Source organism: Phalacrocorax carbo, chromosome 12 (assembly GCF_963921805.1).
Source record: "Phalacrocorax carbo chromosome 12, bPhaCar2.1, whole genome shotgun sequence".
In the NCBI taxonomy this organism is placed as follows: domain Eukaryota; kingdom Metazoa; phylum Chordata; class Aves; order Suliformes; family Phalacrocoracidae; genus Phalacrocorax; species Phalacrocorax carbo.
The window spans coordinates 2634986-2647474 of record NC_087524.1 but is presented as its reverse complement, the minus strand read 5'-3'; positions in this window follow the sequence as shown (position 1 = coordinate 2647474).

Sequence of the window (12489 nt, the reverse complement as noted above, 5' to 3'; positions counted from 1 at the left end):
GGAAATAAAACTTTAATATGTATGTGTACTGGGCATAGGCATGATGCATGGAAGTTCACTGTCAGAAGAAGTGGTTAGGTCCTGTTAAATGACTCGAGCAGACTTAAAACGAAAAGGGAGGTTCCCTGATTTTTCTGAGAGCTCAGGTGATCTCCATTTAGCTCTCACAATTCAAGCAGGTTATGATCCACTCCACAGGACACTGAACTAAAACCAGTTAAAACTTAACAGCAGCACCGTGAGCCTTCTCTGACCACGCCTGACCTGTGGTTGTAGTTTTGACAGCCTGCTTGTACCACCATCAGCTGAGAAGTAAATAATAATCCTCACCTTTATGTAAACTTTAAGAGCTTCCCACACTTCAGCTTCTGCGGGATGAAAAGGCATTAATGTCAGAGAATAATTGGATTCTAATCCTTGCCAGTTCTCAGAAAGCTGGACGGAACATAAGAGAGATCCTAAGCCTCCATCCAGCAGTTCCTTCACTGGGATAAACAGTCTTTCATCTTGTTAACCTTCTTTCATAGTGATCTAGTTACATAAACTTTGCCACAGTTACATACGTGTCATCTGTATACAGTAAGGATTCAATAGGCGAATAGAATGAATGCAGCTGAAGCTCTCACACTGTCTGGTTTTCAGTTCATGAGCCTGAAATACTACTTTGGTCCAGACCAATATGATGTGAATAACTTTCTAAAATGGCTGTTTTCAATGACTATTTAGAATAGAGAAGGAACCATGGGTAGAATTTGATTTCATAAATCTGGAACCATTGCTTACACCAACAGAACTACCACTGGTTTGCATCAGGCCCATGTTTTCATGAGAAGAATGATTGAGTCTTTTCTTAAAGCAATGGAGCATAAAGTATTTAGGAAGTTTGACTAGTTAATCAAATCAACATTTCTACCTGATTTAATGGGAGCATATTCACACAACACATTACTTCTAGCAAAATGATTCAACAAGCCACACGCCCTATTAACTCCACAAACAGCATTATACACACATCTACTTAAATCAAATCTGGTAGCTACAAACGCACCACTATAAATAACTTCCCATCCCCTCCCCACTCACTACCTGCCGAAGGAACAGCCACAAACTTCTGTGTTGCTTTTCTCCCGCTCCTATGGCTGTACTGGACGACCAGGCTGAATACATCCCGAGGTGCATCAATGCTCAGAGCTTCTTTTTATTATCAACAGCCTTCTGCTGCTCTGTGGTATTTGGGTCTGTGAATCCAAACAATGAAGAGCAGTATCAGTCCCAGTGATCACGGGAAAAGGGTCAGCAAACAGTCTTTACTGCACAGTTGGTAAGATTTATGAGTAAACGTTGGCTTGCCGATTTCAAAATGTGCTGTTTGAGACATCTCAGATGTGAGACTTTTCTACCTAGTTTTATTCCTGCCTGCATTCCTGGCAGACTGCCCTTCAGATTAATTTATGGCTTCTGGACCAAGACCAAATTTAGAAAAAAATAGATGTATTTTGCTGCTATGAACAAAAGGGACCCGCGAAGGGATACAAAAAGGTGGGTGATGTGCCCAGGGTAAGATTTCAGGGAAATTTATGTTTTCAGTGATATTTTGGATATTGCATTTGTCAGTGTAACAAGAGAGGGATTTGCAGCATTAAGATGATGAAAGCCTGAATAAATTTGGTTTAAAGATAGATAAAGACGACCATAGCTTGTAAATTTTATTCAAAAGCACATGTCAAGATCTAGATACAGTGGAAGGACTGACCTAGGAAGAAGACCAAACTGAATGTGAAACCCAGGGTATGGGCTAGGGAAAACAGTGGCAACATTCACAGTGACTAAGGAAGATAAAAGGAGTGAGAAATATGGAAATAAGAGGGCTTTTTTTGGCCATGTTGAACTTAAATGACTAGTTGCATGAAGTTAGGCAGAGACAATCTGAGGTTTTCATTTGAACATGAAGAGAGAAATCTACAGTGAGGCACTGGCATAAAGATTGTAGCTGAAATTGTATTTGCAAATCACATGCTCAGAGACAAATTATAGGGAGAAAGAGTAAGCAAATGCAGCTTTGTGGAATGCTTACACAAAGCTGGAGGGAGAAAATGAAGGATCCTCCAACTACTCCCCAGCAGAGCACTTATGGAGGACAAGAACCAGGAGTGGAGACAGTCTTACAGTCCAAGGAAGGACAAGGCATAAAAAACATGGCTGAGTGTCAGCTGATAAATCAAACAGTGTGAAGATCTAGGGTAATGATCAGCTTCTGATGGTAAAATAGTCTTGTGTCTGCCATAGACATGGACAGGAAAAGAGACGGTTGCCTCATATGAATATTTTCTTCTTGTAGCTTTTGGCCTTTTGTATGAGACAGTGTTTTCTGTTGTGTCATCCAATTTTGGGGATTCTTCTTCAAAAATCAAATGCTGTCTGCTCTGTCTGAATACTGACATTATCATAAAAGCGGCTATTTGCCGTTGCAATACATAACATACATTCTGATAATTTCTTTGGGGTTTTTTTAACACTTGGAAGCAAATGGATAAATTCAGACTTTCTGGAGACAGAAGGACTTCTATTTAGTTCAAACCAGAAGAAAGCTGTTTTAAAGATGGAAGAAATAAAACAGAATGCCAAGAGAAACAGAGGTGGGAAGAAGGGAGGAACAATTAATGTGAAGAGCTTACTGAATAAGTCCAATAGAACTTTCTTTTGTTTTGCTAAGGTTGGTTTTTTTCCCTTCACTTTCTCATGCCTAGCTCAGAGTTGCCCTGCAGCATCCCACGGGTTCCCTTTGCCCTGCTCTGAGCACAGCTGCACCCCGCCATAATTAATCACAATTTTTCAGACTGAGCAATATTAAAAAACCAATCAAATTCCCTTCTTTCCGTTGTTTTTCCTGCCAGACAGACCCACCAAAATCTTATCTGCATTGGTTACTGAGTCTGAAGGATTTTGCCCTCATAAAAGACACACTCACCCCCTTAGACCATCGGTCTCTGCTTTGGTGTACTGCTTCTCTCGGGGTTGGCAGGGGGCTGAAAGTGACATCAGTCTGCAGGGCTTTAGATCTAATGCTCCCGTGTGCGTCAGGTAATCCAATTGAGTTCTTACATGTCAACGGACCCAGCGATTTAGATTGAGCCACTTCGTAAAAGCTGTCTCTTATAACCTGGTGGGTGAACTACCAAAAAAAAAAAAAAAGAAAAAAAAAAGAAAAAAAAGAAAAGGAAGGAGTGTAAACAGCCTCAGCAGACATGACGTTGCCCTCAACTTCAAACCAGGAGCTGCTAGGCTTGGCTTGCAAGCAAGAGAAGGAACCTTACTGTTTACTTGCTTAGCCACTTGCCAGACCACACAGTGCTTAGTTACGAGATATAAACAAAGCAGTAGAAAGAGAGAAAGGAAGAGAGAGAAAGAGAGAAGGCAGAAGGAAAGAAAGAAAAAGAGAGAGAAAACCCAAGACACAGAAGTCCAAGCAAGTCCTGAATTTGTTTAATGTGACATTTACAACTACGGTGATCTAAACAATCAGTATTGGGCAAAAATATAGAAGATTTCAGACTATTCTGGATGCAGCATCTGTCCAACTTGTACAGGTACGTTCTTACGTATTTCTCTTAATCGCATTATCAATTAAATAAGTATTAAAGCATTCATCTTCTTGGCTTTGTACAGCAGTATCTAACATTTACCCTGGGTTGGTTGTGGTTTGTTTTTTTTTTTATTAAAGCTCATTTCATTTCTCTAAGGTCATTAGCTAAACCTGATTAAAACTCTGCTTGCTTGTATGAAAAATGATAATATAGAGTTGGTCAGACTGTGGTCCAGAGTGTCAGCACTCAGTCCCTCCTGACTTCTTCTGGAGTTAGAAACATTCATCTATGACAGAATTTCACTGATAAAAATTCAGAGCACCTTAGCCTATTTTTATTTTCTAGTGAAGGCAAAGGAATAGAAGGCACTAAATTCTTCCTGCTCGTACGGCAGGCATAAGCCTTCATTTGTATAGCACAGTTCACGTGATCCCAGAAAACACATTTAAGTATGTTATTTATTCATGGATTTATACTGAGTACTATTATTTAGGAAACAGCACTGAACACCAAACACCAGAAAGACATGTCTGTGGTGATTACAACCCCGGACTAAAGACTTTCAATTAAGAAACTGGTTTCCTAATTTCTCCTCTACTGCTCTCTAATGTGTTTTTAGGCAAGTCCCTGCATCACAGTTTGCAGTTTCTAAAATAAAAGCAGCCTTATTTTATGGACGTTTTCGCATATGCTTCGTAAACATTACTGATTTAGAAATTTTTAGATGGAAATACCAGAGGAACACAAATAATAGTAATTTACTATTTAAATCTAAAGTGGATCACTAATAATAGCCAATGGCATAATCCTCAGTGATGTTCTGAAAGAAGGCGCTGGGATTTTCTCAGGGGATAGAGCCAGTCAGCATCAGAAGCTTTGGACATCTCTCTACTGCAATCAAAGGTGTAACTGTGACACTTTCAGGACTCAAAAACTAGCTTTACGGTACCTGTTTAACATACTAACAACAGGCAAGCCACAGCAGCATTGACTACAGTAGGATTAGCTGCTTGAGAAGATATGGAGAGACTTTGGGAAGCTGGGACAGTATAGGCTGAAGTCTTAGCTCTTCATCTTCAATTTGGGACTGCATTTTTCTTTGGCACCTGAAGAAGCTAGAGTAAAGCCCACTCAGGTTCTTTTACATGTGTGTGGTGCTACCTTTTAACCTCAGCATCAGCACATCATTTAAGTCTTCATTCCCAGTTGCCATGTCCGGAATGAGGTTGCCTCATTGCAGAGAATTACACAATGCCTAAAAAAGGACACAAGCCAATAAACATAAAAGAGAGGTATTACTGGGGTGCTTGAGTTCGACTCTCCTACTATTTCTGGCACTGCAACAGCAGACAGCATGTCTTTGAAGCTTCAATCTTTGAAGCACTAGAATGCAGGTTATGTATTCGATGTATTAGATTCGGTTCTAGGCCACCCATCCATTACGCTCTCTTGTAGAATGAGCTTTTACAGCAAGGTGCCTGAAAAAAATAAAAGGATGGCAGTAGCGCTCTATCACAGATAGATATTTTGGGGTCCTTGGGGTCTGATGTCAGCGAGGGTGGAGATGGGAGGGCATATAGGCTTAGCAAGACCAGACATACCACCACTTTCTTTCGAATGCAGTTATCCAGTGAAGTGGTTTCATACATTTCTACTGAAAGAATATCTATTTGCAACCTGACTGCAGACAGTGTAATATTCTCCTCTGAAATTCACAGGTAGGTTCCATTTGAAGCAAAGAGGAAATCGGAATTTGGCCCTGGAAGTCTCATTCTGCAGGATGCTGAGTTGTTATAATTTTTTTTTTTTCAGCATCAGTAGATCGTCTGTCTTTGAGGAGCAATGTCCATAGATCTTGTAATAAAGCCACATCTTTTAACACCCTTAACAAGCAGCTCATGAAATTCACTACAGAGAGGCACATAACCACACTGTTCAGGAATCAGATTTCAATGCTCTCCTTCAAAGATTAGACTTTTTAAAGACTGGCCCAATCCCTGACCAGTTCATGATTTCCTAGCAATGAAACTTGGCTCTCTTCAGCAATGAAATTTTATCCCCCTTGAGTGCTGAATACTTTGCAATAGTCTGGTTAATTCTCCTATTGATTAAAGTGCCTGTTTCCGGAAAGGAAATATAGTAATTTACATTAGAGGGTGAAAAAATATTGTATCATGAAGGCTGTATCACCACAGCTACGAAGGCTGTATCACCACAGCTATGAAGGCTCTATCACCACAGCTACGAAGGCTGTATCACCACAGCTACGAAGGCTGTATCACCACAGCTACGAAGGCTCTATCACCACAGCTACGAAGGCTGTATCACCACAGCTACGAAGGCTGTATCACCACAGCTACGAAGGCTGTATCACCACAGCTACGAAGGCTCTATCACCACAGCTACGAAGGCTGTATCACCATAGCTACGAAGGCTGTATCACCACAGCTACAAAGGCTGTATCACCACAGCTACGAAGGCTCTATCACCACAGCTACGAAGGCTGTATCACCACAGCTACGAAGGCTGTATCACCACAGCTATAAAGGCTGTATCACCACAGCTATGAAGGCTGTATCACCACAGCTACGAAGGCTCTATCACCACAGCTACGAAGGCTGTATCACCACAGCTATGAAGGCTGTATCACCACAGCTACAAAGGCTGTATCACCATAGCTACGAAGGCTGTATCACCACAGCTATAAAGGCTGTATCACCACAGCTACGAAGGCTGTATCACCACAGCTACAAAGGCTGTATCACCATAGCTACGAAGGCTGTATCACCATAGCTACGAAGGCTGTATCACCACAGCTATAAAGGCTGTATCACCACAGCTATGAAGGCTGTATCACCACAGCTACGAAGGCTGTATCACCATAGCTACGAAGGCTGTATCACCATAGCTACGAAGGCTATATCACCATAGCTACGAAGGCTGTATCACCATAGCTACGAAGGCTGTATCACCACAGCTACGAAGGCTCTATCACCATAGCTACGAAGGCTGTATCACCATAGCTATAAAGGCTGTACCACCATAGCTACGAAGGCTGTATCACCACAGCTATAAAGGCTGTATCACCACAGCTACGAAGGCTGTATCACCATAGCTACGAAGGCTGTATCACCATAGCTACGAAGGCTGTATCACCATAGCTACGAAGGCTGTATCACCACAGCTACGAAGGCTCTATCACCATAGCTACGAAGGCTGTATCACCATAGCTACGAAGGCTGTACCACCATAGCTACGAAGGCTGTATCACCACAGCTATAAAGGCTGTATCACCACAGCTATGAAGGCTGTATCACCACAGCTATAAAGGCTGTATCACCACAGCTATGAAGGCTGTATCACCACAGCTACGAAGGCTGTATCACCATAGCTACGAAGGCTGTATCACCACAGCTATAATTCCTGTGGCATCATCTTTCTAAGGAAGCTTTAGCAATGAGGCAACACCCTTACTGACTTGTCAGTGTTTACAGACTTGGTTCTGCCTTTCTACTTTATTTGAACAAAATTTTTAACATAATTTTAAGTGTTTATTCAAATTTAAAGCATAAATTTCCACCCCATATTTCAAAGGGTTGAATTTCATACCTAATGAGTTTCATCTCTCTGGTATGAAGAATACAGTGTATTCCCTCCAAAATTGTAATAACAAGTGTCAGAGTATAAGATTTGTATATGGAATATATGTGAATAAAACAGGTTATGATTTAAATTCATTTTATATTAGATCTTTCAAAAAATGTGGTCTTTTCAGTCTTTTCCAACTTTTCATGTAGCTAAAATGTATTGGTATTTTGTGGACAAGGAACACTGAAATATACTAAGTTGTACTTAAGCAAAGTAATTACTAATTATCCAGCTTTTTATCCAGTTATTATGCTTATATTTCCAGGTAAAACCCATTTTGTCATGAACGACAGCATGTATCAGGAACTGTCTTTAAATATATTAAAGGGTTACTGTATTGGCCCTAAGATGCATTATCTACACAAGAAGCTCAGAGTTTAATTAGACATTTTAAAAAGTCTAAAGTACACAGTGAGGGCATCTAAACCCCCCAGATTCTTTCCTCTTTTTTTCTCTAAAATATTCATACAGTTATGATTAAGATATTATATTTATCTTCAATACAGTTTTTTTCTGTATTTCCCCTAAGATTGTCACTAACAGTCATTAGTTTGGTGATAACAACAACATTCCCTTAACTCAGTTTTAACTCCATTTTAATATATTTCGAGAATTTACTGTTTGAGAATTTACCCGGGTTTTCAATTTTAAATGTTATAGAGGACTAGTGCCTATAAAACCAATATATTTAGCTGTCATTTCTTAGTAAGTAATTTCTATGACATATTTCTGATAAGCTTAATTTGTCTAATGGAAGAGTCCTATTCTTCAAAACCGAAACAGAACCTGAATTATTAAACCAGAACTGGCATCAACACAACAGATGCAGTCAGACCCTACCCCGAGCTCACAATTACAGACTGAAGTGATCATCTTCTTTCCTCTGTAGCCAATTGCATGTTACAGTTTTGTGGACCGTTATGAATCAGATGCAAAACAAAACAGGTTTAGGGTTCTTGCTGACAGACAGTTTGGTCCCAGCTTCCAGTGCTGCTTCTGTACCTCCTAACTACCCGGCGCTAGTTATTCTGGAGACCAACACCTTTCAGATCTCCATACAATATTCCAAACTACAGGGTTTGGATATTTTTAAAGAAGCAAACAACATACAGCCTTGAGCAACAAAAGATTGTGATCTTCATGTGAAAATCGTTCATTTAAGAATATTTGGGTGTAGCCAGTCTTGAGTGGGGCAGAATTATTTCACTGATCCCAAACTCTCTGCAGAGACACAGAATCAGTTTAATAGGTATGTGCTATGCAATAATCTTGTGCCTCTATAAAAAGCAAGCCCTATATTCCCATTTCAATTCAGAAATGATTCTGTACATCAAATATTTAATCTCTACGCATACTAGGGTAATCTTCAATTTCAAAAACATCTCTACATTCACATTTCTACTTACATAATATTTAAGTGCATAAAGGAGATCAGTTAAGTATCTTCCTGGAGACACCTCCTACAGAAAGCAGAGGTGATTCTGGCCCTGGTTCCGCTCTGTGCCAAAAGCCGTCCCTGCCACCACAACTCAGGGAACTCAGCGGCAGTGAGACTGATGCTAGCTGCAATCATTCCTTCTCCACCTGTGACTACAGAAAGTGTTCTGCCTTCATCATGCCACATCAATGTACTGCTAGGCTCGGGAAAGACTTTGGAAATTCTGTAAATTTACTACGGAATTATCACTGATTATTTAAAAATTATAGCTCAACCCAAATGCTAGTATTGGCACTATGTTTAATGCCCCTAATTTTGTATTCCAAGTTTGATTTATTGCACAGCAAGTCCTGAGATAGGCTGCAAGAACTTTTCTTAGGGTATTTAGAATACTTGATATTAAAAAAGCAATTGTCTTGCCCTTAGTCAGATACTATTTGTGTTTTAATTTACTTCTAGTCGTCAATGAATTTTCAGTCCCTTTCAATGAAGTTTCTGAACTCTTGTGTGATAAAGATGTAAAGATATATATTCATCACTGGGCTACTCTTAAGCATAAGGCACTAAAGCAACGTGTTTCTGTAAGTTATTAATCTTTGAGGGATGGAACGACAGAGGAAAATCAAGAGATAGGACAGACAGACTGATTTTATCTAGGTTGAAGTCCTCACCTGGGTGTGTGCAGAGATTACATTACCTGATATGTTAATTCACCCATTGTCCAGCACCTCAAGTCAAGTAAAAGGATGTTGACTAAAACTGCATTTTTATAGCTGCTTTTCATTCTAAAAGATCTTTAAGAATTAGCAAGTCTGTTTTGCTAATCTGTCTGCTATGGAGCCCTTTTCAGCCCTTAAGATCAGTCTATTAGCCCTCCAACACCCTAGGAAAATGCCACTTCAAGTTCCCATCTTTCCTGGCATTTGATCAGCTTAGATTTGAAAGCAGATCACTCGACATCTGGCAGAATAGCACCTGAGGTCCTCTGGCGAACTCCCTACTTCCAAAAAGGTTTTTTTCCCCCCACTTCATCTTGCTTCCATTAATAAAATAGATTTTGCCTTTGGCTATACTGAAGCAGGATTGGGTCCCCTTGGGTTTGGTCATTCATTTACAGCAGGTGCTTTTAGACTATCAGGCAGCACCTGAGGCCTAAAGGGGACTGACAGACATAGCTAAGAGGCTGAAGTACAACAGTTGAAAGGGAGAGATCCATGGGTACAGAACCACCCAATGCCTCAGGTTGGAAGGGACCTTTAGAGCCCATCCAGTCCAACCCCTGCAGCGAGCAGGGACATCTGCAACTAGATGAGGTCGCTCCGAGCCCCGTCCAGCCTGGCCTGGAATGTTTCCAGGGATGGAGCATCCACAGCCTCTCGGGGCAACCTGTGCCAGCGCTTCACCACCCTCAGTGTAAAAAATTTCTTCCTTATACCTGGTCTAAATCTACCCTTCTTTAGTTTAAAACCATCACCCCTTGTCCTGTCACAAAAGGCCCTGCTAAAAAGTTTGTCCCCTTCTTTCTTCTAAGCCCCCTGTAAGTACTGGGAGGCCGCAATAAGGCCTCCCCGCAGCCTTCCCTCCCCCAGGCCGAACAGCCCCAACCCCCTCAGCCTGGCCCCGGAGCAGAGGGGCTCCAGCCCTCGGAGCATCTTTGTGGCCCCCTCCGGCCCCGCTCCAACAGGCCCGTGTCCCTCCCGTGCTGCTGGCCACGCTGCCCCCGACGCATCCCAGGATACGGTTGGCCTTCTGGGCCGTGGGCACACACTGTGGGCTAAGAAAAATACTGTATCTAGAGGAAGTTGGCTAAAGACCATCTTTTTATAGACATGCTTAGTTTTATTGGTGTGTCCTTCAATGCAGCACTAGAAGAAGCAATTCCTGGGCTCTAAAGTTGTGTTTTAAAGTGACCGATGGAGGTTCAGATACTTCCACACAGCGTAATGGTTAAATTAAGCAAAATCAGTATTAGCCCACTTCATGTGTCCTCACGTGCAGTGGGTTTACACCAGCTTACACGTACTGTTATGAGTAGATAACTTTTTCTGGACATAGTGGTGCAAATGGAAGAGGTTACACTCCAAGCCTCCTCTTCGTTGCCTGTCAGTACAAGCCCACACTCATACTCTCGTAGGTTAGTGGCCGAGGTTAGCAACCTCTCAGCTCTGTCAGAGGACCTACTGACGTGGCCTCTCTCTGGCTCGCTCATGCCAAAATCCATTAGTCACCTCAGGTAGAGGGGCTGTGACAGGCATTTATGCCCAAACCAGAAATAGGCAATACACCTTTCTCAGACACAACTATTTACAAAATCTACATCTGTTTACACCCTTCAGCAATTTAAAAGCTGGTTAAGTTTCCGGCTAGGTATTTTACAATATACAGGCAAAGTAATGAGGCAGAACTGGAGTTCAGTCCCAAGAAAGACAAGACCTCTGCAAGAACAGCTTCCAGACAGTAAAAATTGAAAGGCATTTCTGGTTTGACAGCAGGCTTTCCAGTTCACAGAATGCTTTGTTCCTATCCAAGGTTAATCCTTTGTTGTTGTTGTTGTCGTTTTGTTTAAACACATTTTTTTTTTGCCAAAGTTCTCATTTCCAATTGTTCTTCAGGGTGCCCAAATGGGGCAAATCTGTTCTTGCTTCATGCCTTTAAAAGTAGACCAGAAACAAACTCGACCCCATATTTTCAAAACCTAAATGTAATTTCTCCTTCCTCACCATCCTATTCTCTGCTGTACCCTATGATCTCCCTTTTTCATCTGTTTTTTCACCATCATCCAGGTAATGGATTAAGACTTTCATGCTATAGAAACTGATTCTACAGCTGAGCCAACTCCCCGGTAAACTTCCTCTGATAGGCTTGTGTGAAAAGGGCTGTCAGTTAGCTGGAACACAGACGCCCCGTTCCTCCTGAGGCTGTTTAATTCACGTGACTGTGTTTGATAAGGGAAGGTCAGTTTCCCTACAAAAGTAATAGTTTTTAGCTCTTTTGTTGTCTTTATACAGTCAACAAAGCAGCAAAAGTAAAGACGAAGGTTGACAAAAGCCAAGTTACTCCCTTATATTTTACTAGATAAGATTGCCAAATCTAATAAAGCCAAATTGCAGGTAAAGCGGCCCTGGCATATGAAGTTACTAATGTGCAATTGTTATTAAGTGTTAAATTCAGATGCAAAGCTGTAGTTCATTATCTTTTATAACCAATTACATTTCTTTCATTGACTCTATATTTCAATGATTGTTTGGATGAAAGCTTGCACATATGATAAAACAAACTGTACCAAAATAGAATAAAATAATTTAGAAAGAAATGTGATAAATAGGTGGATGTTTGTGGAAAAATGATGGGTTAGCCTCACCTCCGGGTACCTTTCATCTCTCTGCAGGAAGAGTAGATTAAATTCTTCCAGGAGAAAATCTATTGACTTGGCACCATCCACGTAATGAACGAATGTGCTGCAAAGATTAGAATAAGGCTACTTTGCCTATTTGGATGGCACTACCTTCTCCCTCAGAAGTCAGCAGAAGATTTGTCTTTGACCTCAGAGCACAAATTGGCACTGAAAGCCCTTTGCTACTTTTTCCAGGCACAAAACCATTAACATCTATATCCTGGCCAAAGTCCAAAGTGGGTGATTACATTCCGCTGCTCTAATTTTTCCCTTCAGGCTGAACTAGATCTAGCATCATTTCCTGATGTGTAGTGTTACTGGGAACAATCAAATCCCTTTTTGCAAGGTTATTGTTAACTTCTTCCTCCTTGCAGCCTAATCTGTCTGCTTTGCCTTATCAGTTGTAGCTTGTTTGAAGGTCAGAG